The sequence below is a fragment of the Canis aureus genome, chromosome 18, assembly GCF_053574225.1.
Source record: "Canis aureus isolate CA01 chromosome 18, VMU_Caureus_v.1.0, whole genome shotgun sequence".
NCBI lineage: Eukaryota > Metazoa > Chordata > Mammalia > Carnivora > Canidae > Canis > Canis aureus.
The window spans coordinates 53,579,183-53,594,436 of record NC_135628.1 but is presented as its reverse complement, the minus strand read 5'-3'; the positions used below and the strand labels follow the sequence as shown (position 1 = coordinate 53,594,436).

The window sequence follows — 15,254 nt, the reverse complement described above, 5'->3', positions numbered from 1 at the left end:
AAGCTTTGGATGCCTCCTCCACCACTATTCCTATCCTCAGTATCTAGCTCAGTATCATTATTAAATAAGATATTCAATGATATGAGTGATTTATCCAGATAAGGTTACCTTGATAAAAATATGTCCATTATGCTCTACCTAAACCTCTCTGAGATGACACTTTAGTTCAGGGCTCTTCCCAAGTGTGATTCTTCAGCATATCCTTTGATTCTATGAATGACTCTTATTATCCTTATAATAAGGATATTATATTATTAAGGTCCTCCCCCTACCCACCCTTTCTTTTTTAAGTTAACTTGTGACCAAAGAATACCTAACTAATAAAGGCTAGAACACTTTGTAATTGCTCAACAGACATTTGTTGTGCAAAATTGTGAAAGGAATGTACTGAGAAGGAAGAAATGGATATAGACAAGAAATAGGAATATACTGAAATAGGAAAATACTGACTATACCGACAGTAGATCACTATACCAAAACAATTATCTTCATTTTGGACAAACTTTCGCCTATTACTCTCATCGCAACAACTGTTCTGGCCAAAGGCTTTGAAGTCATCTTTAACTCTTCTCTTTCTTTCAAACACTAGTCAAAGCTATTAGCATATCTGGTTTGCTCTACTTTTGAAATACATGCAGAATCTAACCATTTCTCCCATCTTCACTGCTATTATCAGATCCAAACTATCATTGTCTCTCATCTGGTCATTGCAGTAACCTCCTAACTGGTCTTCGTACTACCACTCCTGATCCCCTTCAGTCTGTTCTCAACCTTGCAGCCATAATGATATTGTTAAAACTTAGGTCAGGAACACATGGGTAGTGTGTATCTACCCACACTACCACAGACGTCAGTGATTGAGCATCTGCCTTCAGCTCAGGGCATGATTCTGGGGTCCTGGGATTGAGTCCCACATCAGTCTTCCCACAGGGAGCCTGCTTCTCCATGTCTCTGCCTCTCTGTGTGTATCTCATGAGTAAATAAATAAAGTCTTTGAAAAGCAACAACAACAAAACAAAAACCAAACAAACTTAGGTCAGATCATGCCACCTTGCTTGAAACTTCCCAATCGTTTTAACTATCTCATTTAGAACAAAAGCCAAAGCCTAAAATCCTTAATATAACTAGTTAAGACAGTGTATGAAATATCTCCGTTATCTTCTGGCCTCATCTATACAATCTCTCCATCTTTGACTCTACTCCAGCTACACCGGGCTCCTTGCTATTCCTTAAAATCACTGGTATACCTGCCCCTCAGAACCTCTGCACTTGCTGTATTCTCTGCCAGAATACTATTTCCTTGCTCTCTTATAAAAAGCAATTCTGTTAAGGTCATGTCATTCAATATGTCATTTCTTCCTCTCCTAGCTACTGCCATTTATTAAATTCATCTCTCTCAGATTCTAGCCATCCTAAATTCCACCATTAACCTGGGCTTGGCAGAGGAAAGGTAAGTGGAAATTGTTGGGTGGGGCTTCTGGGAAGGTCCCCTCCTTTTTTTTTTTTTTTCCCCTTCCTCCTTCTTGACAGTGACAATACAGAAACAATGCCTTGAGCTCCAGCAGTTATCTTGAACCATGAAAGGATGGAAGCAACATACTAAGAATGATGGAGCAAAATGACAGGAGCCTGGGTCCCTAATCTTTGCAGAGTTACCATACCAACCTTGTAATGCTTATTATCCCTATATTTCTTTGTAAATACAATATGTACATTTTGAGGGTTACAGGTAGGCAGAATTAATAAATCACACATATAACTTACTCAGAATGTAATAAATACCATAAATACTATAAAAGATGTGAAACAATGATGACTTTACATGAACAAAGATAGCATATTTTATGAGAAAATAAACCCATGTGCATATAAACCATGGTTATTGATGGTTATTGTCAAATGCAGCTAAATCTAATTTCAAGTTTTTCCAGGGTTCCATTAATAAGAAAGCCTACTGCTATTAAGTAGACAACTAGAAGTTCTGCAACACTGGGTGATTTTAACAATGTATGTGGGTGGCCCATGAAGATCTGACCTTCAAGTTCTTCATTTTATCTCTAATGATATTCTCCTTCATTCTATCTCAGCTAACCATTACCAAGGTCATACCTCAGCTGTTATCATCACCAGAAATTATTCCATCTCCAAAAGAGCTTATTTGGGTAATTTGCTCTCTGGCCTCTCCTTTTTGCTTGCTTGTTCAATTACTCCTACTATCTCACATTGACTTTAGCTCACTGATCCTTTCACTATCAATTTGTTGGCCATCTTTTTTATTCCTTTTCCTCCTTATCCATGATTTCTTACCTTACATCCCATGAATCACTACTGTAATAACTCTTTACATCCTCTGAGCCCCATAACAGTATATCCAATTTGTCTACTAGTTATCCTCATTCAGACATCTTAAACTCAACATGTCTAAAATTAATGTACCTTCTCCCACCACTATTTTTTACCTCCTATGTTGGTTAATGGCACCATCATCCACCCAGATGTCCTAACTGGCCATAACTCACTTCCCTCTTTTACTCTTCCCTATAATAACCAGAGCCTCATTCTACCTATGAGGCAACTCTAAAAAAAAAAAAAAGAAAAGAAAAAAATCCATCTTCATCTTTCCAGTCCCATCATTAGGGCTCTAGTTTGTGCTTCCAAATCTGAAACAGATTACTAACCAATCTTTCTGCATATAGTACTAACTGCTTCTACTCTAATGCATTTTCCCCATTCTCCATACTGCATCCAAGGTAATCTAAAATACAAATCAAATCATGGCACTCTCCTATTAGCTCATAAATACCAAGGAATATTTCAGGCACCTGAGCAGCCCCCCAAGGAGTGCAGAGACTAAAGCTGCCAGGACATTTCACTCCCTCAGGTTAAGTCATGGGGAACATGGCTATCAGCAGCTCCAAAGTAATCACAGAAAGTAAAAAAATTTCAATTTGATGCATGTAAATAGATACCATTATTATTCAATATATTCATTTCCCCTCCCTGGTAGAGGATTCTCCCACCTAGTTGTTGTCAGGCTTGGCCAAATGACTTGCTGTAGCCAAAGAAATACAAGGAAATTACACATTTTACTTTCTGAACAGAAGCTTTCAGAGTAATTCTCATTTCCCTCTACCACAAGGTTAATGTCTCAGACAAGAGCTGCAACTCTTGCCTGGGTCCTGGAAATGGGCAAATGGGCCATATGGTAAATTTGCAGCATTAGCAAAAATTAATCCTTGTTATTATAGCCATTAAAATTGGAGGATTGTTTGTTACCACAACATAACCTAGCCTAAACTGACTTATATATCATAAAAAAGGATCTCAACTACCCTGGTCTTGATCACATCTCTTGCTAAAACCCTTAAGTGACACTCATGCATTACTATCATAATATAAAGGCTCCTTCTGACACAGTCCTGCCCATCTCTCCAGTCTCATTTCCTGGGACTCCCCTTTATATTCCATATTGTAATACTGGATTATTTTAAGATTTCTCAATCATATTGGTCCTTCTGTCCATTTATTTACAGATGCCCATCCCAAACCACCCAAAATGTCTATACTTTCACTTCAACAGGGCTTCCGCTGTGGAGGTTCATATAAATCTGCCCCCTTAAACACAACTGGTTGCTCCACCACAGGATTTTAAACATTGTCTATTAGCCATTATCTTGCCATATATATAGCATGGAGAGTGCCATGATTGGATTTATATATATTATATATATATTATATATAACTTCAACTATATTGTGGCTTCCTTAAGAGAAAAGACCATGTCCTTCTCATCTTTGGAATCCAAGAATCTAATGCAGTGCTTGGCACGTAATAGAGGATCGATATAAGCTTATACAGTACTAATACAGTCTTTTTCCAGCAAAGTTGGATACAAAGATGAGATAGGCCCTTCTATCATGTTAATAGATAATACAGAAAATCTAACCTATCCCACTCTTATTTTGCTTCTATTTTTCTTTGTCAAGAATAATCTTCCAGATTGGAAAGAGCAGAACACATATGACTAAGAGAAAACTGAAGCCTGAGACAAAAGAAAAGATAATAAAAGAGCATTAAGTAACTTTTTAGTACATTCTATAATCAAATAAATTACAGCCTAAAATATTGAGATCTCCATGGTATCTCATGGAAAACAGAAGTTAGAAGACTAGAAACGAGAAAATTTTATTTCAATTTTCTCAAAGGAAAAAAAGAGAGATATGGGGTAGCCCAGGTGGCTCAGCAGTTTAGCACCGCCTTCAGCCCAGGGCCTGATCCTGGAGACCCGGGATCGAGTGCCACGTCAGGCTCCCTGTGAGGAGCCTGCTTCTCCCTCTGCCTGTGTCTCTGCCTCTCTCTCTCTGTGTGTCTCTCATGAATAAATAAATAAAATCTTAGAAGAAAGAAAGAGAGAAAGAAAGAAAAGAAAGAAAGAAAGAAAGAGAGAAAGAAAGAGAGAGAGAGAGAGAGAGAAAGAAAGAAAGAAAGAAAGAAAGAAAGAAAGAAAGAAAGAAAGAAAGAAAGATTAAATTCTAGGGAATAAAAAATAAAATAATAAAATAAAATAAATTATAGGAACTATAGAGTAAGAGTTTAACAAGGATTCCCTGCAAAATTCTATGTCAGCCTATGGCAAAGTAAGGAAAGGGTGTAGAGAGCATCAAAAGCTAGAATGGATTCAATAAGAAAAAAAATCATGCTGACCTAATTTTACTTTTGGTAAAATTTGAGATCAGACAAGTAACAGAGTAGGCCAAATACATCTTACCGAAATCAAAATAAGATTTCTTATATTAGTCAGGTAAAGATTTAGAATTGGTGGGCAGCCCGGTGGTGCAGCGGTTTGGCGCTGCCTGCAGCCCAGGGTGTGATCCTGGAGACCCGGAATCGAGTCCCACATCGGGCTCCATGCATGGAGCCTGCTTCTCCCTCTGCCTGTGTCTCTGCCTCTCTCTCTGTGTGTGTCTCTCATGAATAAATAAATAAAATCTTAAAAAAAAAAAAAAGAAGAAGATTTAAAATTGGTTAAACCACCATCCTTGGATTATTAATCTCATTAATAATCTATTAATCAATAGCTTAATCTCAATCCAGATGGAAGGCTCTAATGTTATCATAGAACTCTGTATTTGGCCTTACTTTGGTAGATGTTTATCAACACCCAAAATTTAAAAGGCAGCTTGCACATTTTCCTGGTGGTTTTTTTTTTTTTTTTTTTTTTTTAAGATTTTATTTATTTAGGGATGCCGGGGTGGCTTAGGGGTTTGGTGCCTGCCTTCGGCCCAGGGCGTGATCCTGGAGTCCCGGGATCGAGTCCCACATCGGGCTCCCTGCATGGAGCCTGCTTCTCCCTCTGCCTGTGTCTCTGCCTCTCTCTCTCTCTCTGTGTGTCTGTCATGAATAAATAAATAAAATATTTTTTAAAAAAAAAAGATTTTTATTTATTCATGACAGACACACAGAGAGAGAGGCAGAGACACAGGCAGAGGGAGAAGCAGGCTCCTCACAGGGAGCCTGACATGGCACTCGATCCCGGGTCTCCAGGATCAGGCCCTGGGCTGAAGGCAGCGCTAAACCTCTGAGCCACCGGGCTGCCCTTTCTAGTGTTTAAACCTGGGAAGATTAGATAAGGCCATGAAAGATATAATTAAAAAATAAAAAATATCTGAACAGGCAGAAACAATTGACTGAAAATTAAAAATGAAATTTATCAAGGATGAATATAAATGCAGTTATCTAAAAAGAATATTCTACTGGTAAGAAATCAATTTTAACAGTTGATGATTAGTTAAGAATTTAGTTGTGTTAAATAACAAAAATTCAACTGAATAAATTTAAAGATCAAATTGGGCTTTATTTAATGATTTATGAATTGAGTATCATCCCATCTAGCAAACAGAAAGAAGCTCCAAAGAGCTACAGAAAAGGAAAGGTTTGGGGGGACCTGAGTGGCTCAGTCAGTCAGTAAAGAATTAGGCTCTTAGTTTTGGCTTGGGTCGTGGGATTGAGCCCAGAGTCCGGTTCCACACTCAGCATGCAGTCTGCTCATCCCTCTCTCTCTGTTCCCCCCACACCCTGCTCGTGCTTACACACATTTTTTCTTTCTCAAATAGATAAATAAAATATTTTAAAAAGAAAAGAAAAAGGGTTTTAAAGGCAGAGAGGGAATGAGAAAAGGAAGTCATTAATAAAAAAAATTTATTATTTCTGACAAGGTCACTTTCCTTTGGGAGAAGATCAGGGTCTATTAGGCAGGATAACTACACTGGTGCTGACTAGGAAATTCCAGACTGACCATTAAGACTACATTCCTGAGGAAGGTCAAAACTGCAATTAGGTTAAGTATTAAATCTCAGTTTGGTGACATGGGCTTAGTACAAGTGACTCCATTTTTTAGCTGTTGTTTCTTTTTAACAATTGAGTGTAAGTTTAAGATAAGCCCTCATTATGAGGTATCAGCTTAAGAAGCCTAAACAAACTCAGTTAACAAAATAACACTACAGTGACCTGAAAAAAGAAGAAAACTGCTACAGGCCACGCAACAACCTAAAGCCATAATTTGGTATATGACCTCTTACAGGCTACACTGATCACATATAATAAATCCAGAAAAGGATAGCCAGGAAGGTGGTAACAGTACTGGCAAACTAAATCATATGAAGAGCAACTAAGACAATCAGGAACAATTTCCACAAAGATCTGAGGCTGGAAAAGGAACATTAGAACTGCTTCCAAGTATTGAAATGACTGTTAGATCAAAGGGCAGGAATTATGCTTTTACATATTTTTTTAGAGATTTTATTTATTTATTAGAGACACAGAATGAGAGAGAGAGAGAGGGAGGGAGAGGCAGAGATAGGCAGAGGGGGCTGCCCTGCTTTTACATATTTTAAACATTCTCCATGCACACAGTTCCAAGTTTTTCATATAATAAATGCTCAAATATTTGAAGTTCAAGATCAACTTACTTGTTGATGGCTAAGCCAACAAAGATGGTAGTTATGAGTATCTGAGGTGATCTGAATGACAATTCAACAAAAGGGTACAGTTGGAGGAAGAAGGCTGAAAAATCAAAGTAACAGTATTTAAAAGCCTTAACTGAAGTGAGCTACAGAGGATACGTAAGGCATATTACCCTAAAATTTAGAATTTGATGACATTCTCAATCACACCACTTGTTATATTTCAGTCCCTTTTCCAAATGAAAGGGATATTTCAGTCCCTTTTCCAAATATTTCCCACAATGGAAAGTCATTGTTTTTTTTTTTTTTTGGGGGGGGGGGTCATTGTTTTCACTCTTTACAAAGTGAAACCTGAGGCTGACAGACAGAAGCTATTTGCTTTGCACCAACAGTATAACAATGATTAACCTTGAATAAGAACCCCAAGCTTTTCACTCACAAACTTCTTGTTAAAACCACTGGACTCATTAGGGAGGCAGTAAACAAGTACAGTACTTAATTTAGCAACTCAACCCCAGTTTGGTAATAATTTTGGTTTCACTTTTGTTACTTTGTCATCCAATCTTGAAATCCACAAAGAGTAAGCCTGCATTAAAACTTCAAAACATGTAAGAAATTTTATTTCTTAAAGCCTAAAGGCAAAAACAAAACAAAACAAAAAATAAGATGTGAAACAAAAGATCTGTCTCTCTCAAAGAGGGAGACTGCTTAAGTTGTAGCCTTGGCACTATCAGATCTATCATAAGCCAAAACTTGGCCAACAGGGTTTATACACCACATCGTTTCTCCGGAAACCTAAGTGGCTTCCCCTTTGTGCATCAGAGATTTGGTGCAGAGCTGTAGCAAGTTAATGCCAGAAGGCAATGAGAAAAAGGTAATGTTGGTAAAGGAAAAAGAGGTTTTCATGTATATGAAGAAGTACATTGTTTTACAATTCATTTTTTTATACATGTACTAAAACATGTTATTAGCTTCTCAGAAAACTGAAAAAAGTCCACAGTGGCACAGGACTTGATGGTGTATTAGGAACAGCTACACCAGGATTTCAAAATAGCAAAATGCTAGTCAGTTCTAGTTGAAAAGCTATAAAGGAATGTCCTAACAAGTGCCCACGCTCACAACTTCCTTCCCAAGGAGGCTCATTTACATTATAATGGTTGCCAAGGTTACTTTAATTCCATCACCCCTCCTTTCTCCAGTTGCTAATCTGGAGCACCGGACTGGGTGGTACACATTAACAACCAAAACCTCAATTAAGACTAACTCAAAATTCAGGCTACTCAAAAGTTCATGACCTTCAAAAGGAAGAGTAGTTTTAGCAACAAAAATTGCAGAAAGGTAGGGGCCATTTGTTTCTTGTTTCCTATAATATATACCTACTGCTACCTCTGTGAACTCTCTAGGAGTCACTACTTTTACCTGCTCCACAAACAGAGATTCTTAGGAAAAGGATGATAAATAACAATTTTTTAAAAATTTTTATTTATTTATTCATGAGAGACACAGAGAGAGAGGCAGAGACACAGGCAGAGGGAGAAGCAGGCTCCATGCAGGGAGCCCGACGTGGGACTCGATCCCGGGGTCTCCAGGATCACGCCCTGGGCCGAAGGCAGGCGCTAAACTGCTGTGCCATCCCGGCTGCCCAAATAACATAAATTTTATATAGGGTAACGGATCAAAATAGTGAGTGCTTTATTACAAGTATTTATTTCCTTCCTTTAATCAAAAAAGGCCATTATCAAAGAGATACTGAATAGTTTCTCATATACTCATCACCAAGTATCAGTATCGTCTTCTAAGAATGACAACATACAGTGCTGGCTATACAAGAAGTATCTAAATGAGATAAAAACAATTAGGCTAGTATATTCTGTATGAAAGCAACAACCAAACAGAACATACAGTAACAGGAAAAGTAAAGAAGAAATGAAGGCCAAAAAGAGGAAGATTTCAGAAACCTAAACCTCAAGCATTAAGCACAGTTAGATTAACAATAAAATATGTTCAAATGGTAATTTGTCATCAGAAGCAATACTCCCAAACGTAGTTAACAATGGGAGACATAGGGTAGTGGTCTGTAGACATCCTCCTAGTCAACCAACAGATGCTTCAAAAGGTCACTTCACTGGAGAGGAGTTTTACATTTACATATTTTTATTCTATTTATTCTCTTTTATCCCACTCCCATTAGTACTCAGTTTAGGCAATCACTGTAATATATTTAATGCGTTTATACGTTTTCTTACAAACATGTTTTACATGTTTCTTACAATGTGTTTTACTTACATATATTTTTAAATTTATATAAATAAATGCTATTGTGTTATATATATCCAGTTTGTTTCTTTCTGGTTTTCTTTCCGGTTTTTCAGTACCATGTTTTTAAGATACATCATGTTGCCATGTGCACATCTAGTCCACTGCCATGTGCACATCTAGTCCACTGCTTCAAACTGATAGTTCTTAGTGGTATAAATCTACCATAATTTACCCATCACTAGGGAAAGAGTAGGACAAATTCGTTTTCCATAAACAAATAAAACCATAATAAACAACCAGGTGCACTGTATTATGTGTGTATTTCTTTCAGATATATATTTAGAGAAAGAGCTTTTGGATTATGAGGTATTCATAATATATAATCTGATTGAGTACTTCCTTCCAAAATAGTTTGACTAATCTATACTTCCACGAACAGGGAACTAGCATAACTAGCAGCTACTATGGACAAGGCACTGGACTAGACACTCTAGATCTTTTTACTCCTGTATCGCCTCATCCTCCTCAGCTAGCCTTTGCCCCTTTGCTTTTCTTTCTTTTTTTTTTCTCCCTTTTGCTTTTTCAGATCAACTGTCACCACATCAGAAATATGAAGGCAAGAACTTCCTCCCTCATCCTTTCCCTGACCATCAAATTCCCTATTCTACTCCAATGCCATTGAGCTGCCAATGTCTCTAACCGTGAATCTTGTGAAAACAGAATCAAATTACAAATGTTATTTTTTTTAAAGATTTTATTTATTCATGAAAGATACAGAAAGAGGCAGAAACATAGGCAGAGGGAGAAGCAGACTCCCTGCAGGGAACCTGATGCAGGACTCGATCCCATGACCCCAGGACCACAACCTGAGCCAAAGACACGCTCAACCACTGAGCCAGGTGCCCTGCAAATGTTATTTTTAAAAGGTATGATTCTCAAAAAAGTCATTGAGGTTTATCTGTTACAGAGAACACTAAGAAATTCCTTTCATACACATTTCAGAGCCATTCCTATTTTTTTTGCTTTTGAGAGTTCTTGAAGGAATAGTTCCATCTCTTTGGAACCCTTCATACATAAAATAAAAGGAGCTGGACTACAATCAGTGTTTTCAATCTGTACACTGGAACCCAAAGGTTCCAACTGTGAGGCGGTTCAAGAGGATTATCTCAGGACAAAAGGGGGCTACCTATGCCTCTTCTTCTTCTTTTTTTTTTTTTTTTTTTTTTTTAAGATTTATGTATTTTAGAGAGAGAACACAAACCGGAGGGGGAGAGGAAGAGAGATAATCCCAAGCAGACTCCTTGCTGAGCATGGAGACCAATGTGGGCCTCAATCTCATGACCCTGAGATGACAACCTGAGCTGAAACCACGAGTCAAATGCTTAACTGACTGAGCCACCCAGGGGACCCTACTTATGCCTCTTCTATTAGAACAGCACAATAAAATTTTTCAAATCTATAAATTTTAAGAATCCATTCTATTTAAGAAAAGTTTATTCACTATTAATTGAAAGTGTTAACTGGTCTAATTTCTATTGCATCTGGCAATATTTATTTAAAAAAATATACCTATCTTTTGAACAAGAAATTCCACTGGTAAGAATTTATTCTACAGATATTCATCAACACATATACACAAAGATATTCATTTTGGTATTGTCTGTAAGGGCAAAATATTGAAAACAACCATAAATAGCAAACTGGTTACAGAAATTATGGTACATCAATACAATGGAATATAGACTTTAAGAACAAAGCAGCTTCAAAATATATTAAGCAAGCAAAAAACAAGATGTAGACCATTGTTATGTAGTATACTACCTTTTCTGTTATTTTTAAGGGATATATACACTGTACATAGCTGAAGGGTAACAAGAAGCCAGCTTTCATTTGGCAAGGTGGACATGTCTACATAGGATGATGGTATTAAATTTAGTATTAGCACTGCCTCCTCCTATAGAATGAACATCCTTCTAACTAGATCTCACCCTTCATTTTTTTAAATGTATCAACTTCCCTTGAGTTCATCAAGCCAGGTCTATCAAATGAACTGTCTTGGGGCACCTAGGTGGCTCAGGTCATGATCTCAGGATCCTGGGACTGAGCTGTGCATCCAGTTCTCTGCTCAGCAGGGAGCCTGTTTCTCCCTCTCCCTCTGCCTGCTGCTCCTCCCCCTGCTTGTGCTCTCTCTCACTCTGTCAAAGAAATAAATAAAATCTTAAAAAAAAAAAAAAAAGTTAATTACTTTTTTAAAATGTGACTACAAGAAAGGTCCATTCCGTGCACCCCCCACCCATGCCCCGGCTCCCCGCCACTGGCTCAGTCAGTAGAGCATGTGACTCTTGATCTCAGGGTCATGAGTTTGAGCCCCAAGTTGCGTGTGGAGCTTACTTAAAAATTAATTAATTAATTGAAATGTGACTAGAAAATTTAATTCTACACTTTCTGATTAATTCTGAAACCCTGCTATATTTTTAGTTAATTCACTTGCTCATACTCCACAAAAAAAAAACTACTTCAAATTTTCACCATTTTATTCAACCTTCTGAACCTTTATTCTCTTCCCCCTTAGCTGATGACCTAGCTCAGAGAAAATAGAAGAGTAGCTGTAATATTGCCTTCAAGTCTCTTTACAAAATTAGATCTTTGAAATAAAGCCTGTAGATAACACTGTTTTTGGCTTAGTGAACACTGATAGTTTTATAGTAATATGGTACAACAAAGAGACCTAGATAGAAAATTTTAAAAGACATGGGCTCAAGTTTCAACAAAATTGCTATTTCCTTGAAAAATATTAACAATGTACCAATCATGTACAATAAAATGAAATATAAAGTATCTGGTTTTTTAAATCATAGGTAAAAATAACAGTCAAGCCTGAAATCATAGTATCTGGTTTTTTAAATCATAGGTAAAAATAACAGTCAAGCCTGAAACTAACATTAGTTAGTATATTTAGTTAAGAGAGTTATATTAATATAGAATTAGTTAGTATAATGTTAGTATATTTCAAATTCTATTTCAGTTATCAAATAAAATGGTAGATTTAACTGGATTAAGGTATAAAGAACTATACAAAGGTAAAATTATGTTATAGGATAGCAATGTAGTTTTGCCAATATTTTTTCTTCTTCCTATTAATGGTGCTTTGTGCCCAAGCTTATCTTGACAGCCCCCAATGCTTTACAATGCTTCTAAACATAGCTACCATTATAATTAGGACCTTCCTAACAATCTCCAAAACTATATCTTGACTCCTTCCTTCAATTTCCACTTGGACATCAGTTCTATCTGTAAAACATCTTCATTTAGATGTTATACTAACATTTCTAACACAAGGTAAAAAAAAAAAAATTAAACTTGAGTTCTTATTCTATAACACTTTAACCAAGTGTTTATATTATGATTCAGGCAAATAAGCATTTGGTTGAAGTATTTATAGAACAAGAACAAGTTCAGTTTTTACCCTGTGTTTGATTTGACTAAATCATATTACCTTAGCAAAAAAGATACAACTATAAACTAGGTTTTCTAATGCTTTTATGTTTCATTAAACATAAAAATATAAATAAGTATATTTTAAAATACCTACATTCTTATCTCTGTTTAAAAGTATATTTCTGGGGCGCCTGGGTGGCTCAGTCAGTTAAGCGTCCAACTCCTGGTTTTGACTCAGGTCATGATCTCAGGGTCAGGCTCTGTGCTCAGTGCATAGTCTGATTGAGAGTCTCTCCCGTCCCTCAGCCTCCATCTCTCCCCTGACTTGCCAGCACATGCACTATCTCTCCCTAAAATAAATAAAATTTTTTTAAAAAATTTTAAATATAGGTATATGCATATATATTTCTGTAGTACAATCTTATAATTTGGAAATTATTTATATTTACAGATATTTTTTTTAAAGATTTTATTTATTTATTCATGATAGACACACAGAGAGAGAGAGAGGCAGAGACACAGGCAGAGGGAGGAGCAGGCTCCATGCGGGGAGCCCGACGTGGGACTCGATCCTGGGACTCCAGGATCACGCCCTGGGTGGAAGACAGGCGCTTAAACCACTGCCATCCACGCTGCCCTATATTTACAGATATTGAGACTAAGATGCTGTCTTGGCAAAATGCAGCATTTGGACTTTACATTTACAGCTGTCTGCTCTGGAGCTATGGACTAACACTAAGTAGAGTGCTTACTAGTATTTAACAAACATTAATTGAATTTCATTTTACTTAGCCTTTCCGTTAGTAAACTATAACTGCTTACCACAGAGCTATTATAAGCACTAATTTATGTTTATAAGTACTCTGAAGAGAGCATTCTTTGATACTGTGCTACATCTTGGCAAGGTCCCAACCTTTCTAGGGTGCCCTTCCTTTTTTTCCCCAAGATTGGGACAGAGGCTTCAAGAGTCTGTGAACCCAAAATACCCATCATCCTTGCTCCCTTTAAGCCAACAGCCCTCTTGCTAAATATCTGTCTTCAAGTACAGATCCATATCCACCATGATCTCTGCTACATATTTAAGGAACAACTCTGAAGAAAAAAAAAAGAGAGAGAGTAAATAAAATTATAAAATCTACAAAGTAGGTTTTCAACCAAAGGAGTCCTAACTGGTTTAACCTGATGCTCTTGAATAAAACTAATACTGCTTTAGAATTGCCAAATATCATCACGTCAGTATATACTACACAATGTTCTTGTTGCTATTGTCTGGTCAGAGTCTAAAAACCCTTGGGCTCTTTCCAAAGGCTTAATTACCAGTGACATCTGACAGAGAATCTAACCAAGAATATTGTATACAAAAGCTGAAAATACTAAAGTTTTCATGTGTGTGACTGCATCAGGAGTCACATTCATCTAAGGAACAGAGGTACTTTAGCTGGTAAGGGAAGAGATGCATGTTACAAATCAATGGTTTATGATGGGGCTCAGTTCTATTACCACAAACATTTACCATCTATTATGTGCTAGCATTAAATTGTAAAAATCTACCAAAAGCAAGCCAAATACCATTAAGCCAAATACCTTAATGAACAAAAAGTGGGTCCACTAAACCAATGGAAGAAATTTAAAGACATTACCCCAAGGGAAGGAGTTTAAAAAAAAAAAAAAAAAAACAATGATTTCTGTAATACCCAAAAGATCCTTTTTAAAGACCATAAAATTAGGGATGACTGGGTGGCTCAGCAGTTGAGCATCTGCCTTTGGCCCAGATGCTAGAAATTAAAAAAAAAAAAAAAGTGTGATATTGGTAAAGAAATCAACAGAGAGAAATGAAACATAATACACAACCCCAAAACAGAATGGATGATACAAAGGATGTGACAGAAAAGTGGCATTACATATGAGGATAGGGAAAAGCTTCTAAAACAAGAATCAAAAAGGACATAGAGGAAAAACATATTTTAATTTCTGTATAAAAGTGATAATAAGTAAAAAAGACAAGCCATAGACCAAGAGGATATTTGCAACACAAATATATTGATAAAGCATTAGAACAATTATAAAGAACTCTTACAAATCAATAAGGAAACCAATGAGATCCCAATAGAAAAATGGGAAAGGATATGCATATATACATTTTATAAATAAGGAAATCCAGATGAACCACAAACATATTAAGACATGCTCAGTCTCACTAATATCCAAGGAAATGCAAATTAAAAGAGATACCATTTCACAACCACTAAACTAACAAAAATTAAATATCTGACAATACCACATATTAAGGATTCAAAAAACAAAGGGTTAATAAAATTTATAGAGGGCGCCTGGATGGCTCAGTCAGTTAAGTGTCTATCTTCAGTTCAGATCATGATCCCAGGATCCTGGGATGGAGTCCTGCATCGGGCTCCCTTCTCAGTCTGCTTCTCCCCCTCTCACCGCCCCTCTCTCCCCCACTTGTGCTCTCTCTGAAATAAATAAAATCTTAAAAAAAAAAAAAAAACACTCTAAAAAGCAATTTGAGAGTATCTGATAAAGTTGGTATACCTTAAGCAATTTTGCTTATGGGGTATACCCTAGAGAATCTATCAT

At 36.8% G+C, this 15,254-nt stretch overlaps 1 protein-coding gene and 1 long non-coding RNA gene across 5 annotated transcripts in view; one reads left to right on the top strand and one right to left on the bottom strand.

Moving 5' to 3' along the window:
* AHCYL2 (adenosylhomocysteinase like 2) overlaps positions 1-15,254 on the bottom strand; it is a 164,669-nt gene that overhangs the window by 134,631 nt on the left and 14,784 nt on the right. The gene's annotated exons all lie outside the window — the stretch shown is intronic.
* Positions 8,133-10,684, top strand: LOC144289066 (uncharacterized). Its single transcript, XR_013357126.1, has 2 exons — positions 8,133-8,300; positions 10,453-10,684. It is a non-coding gene; the product is annotated as an uncharacterized LOC144289066 (long non-coding RNA).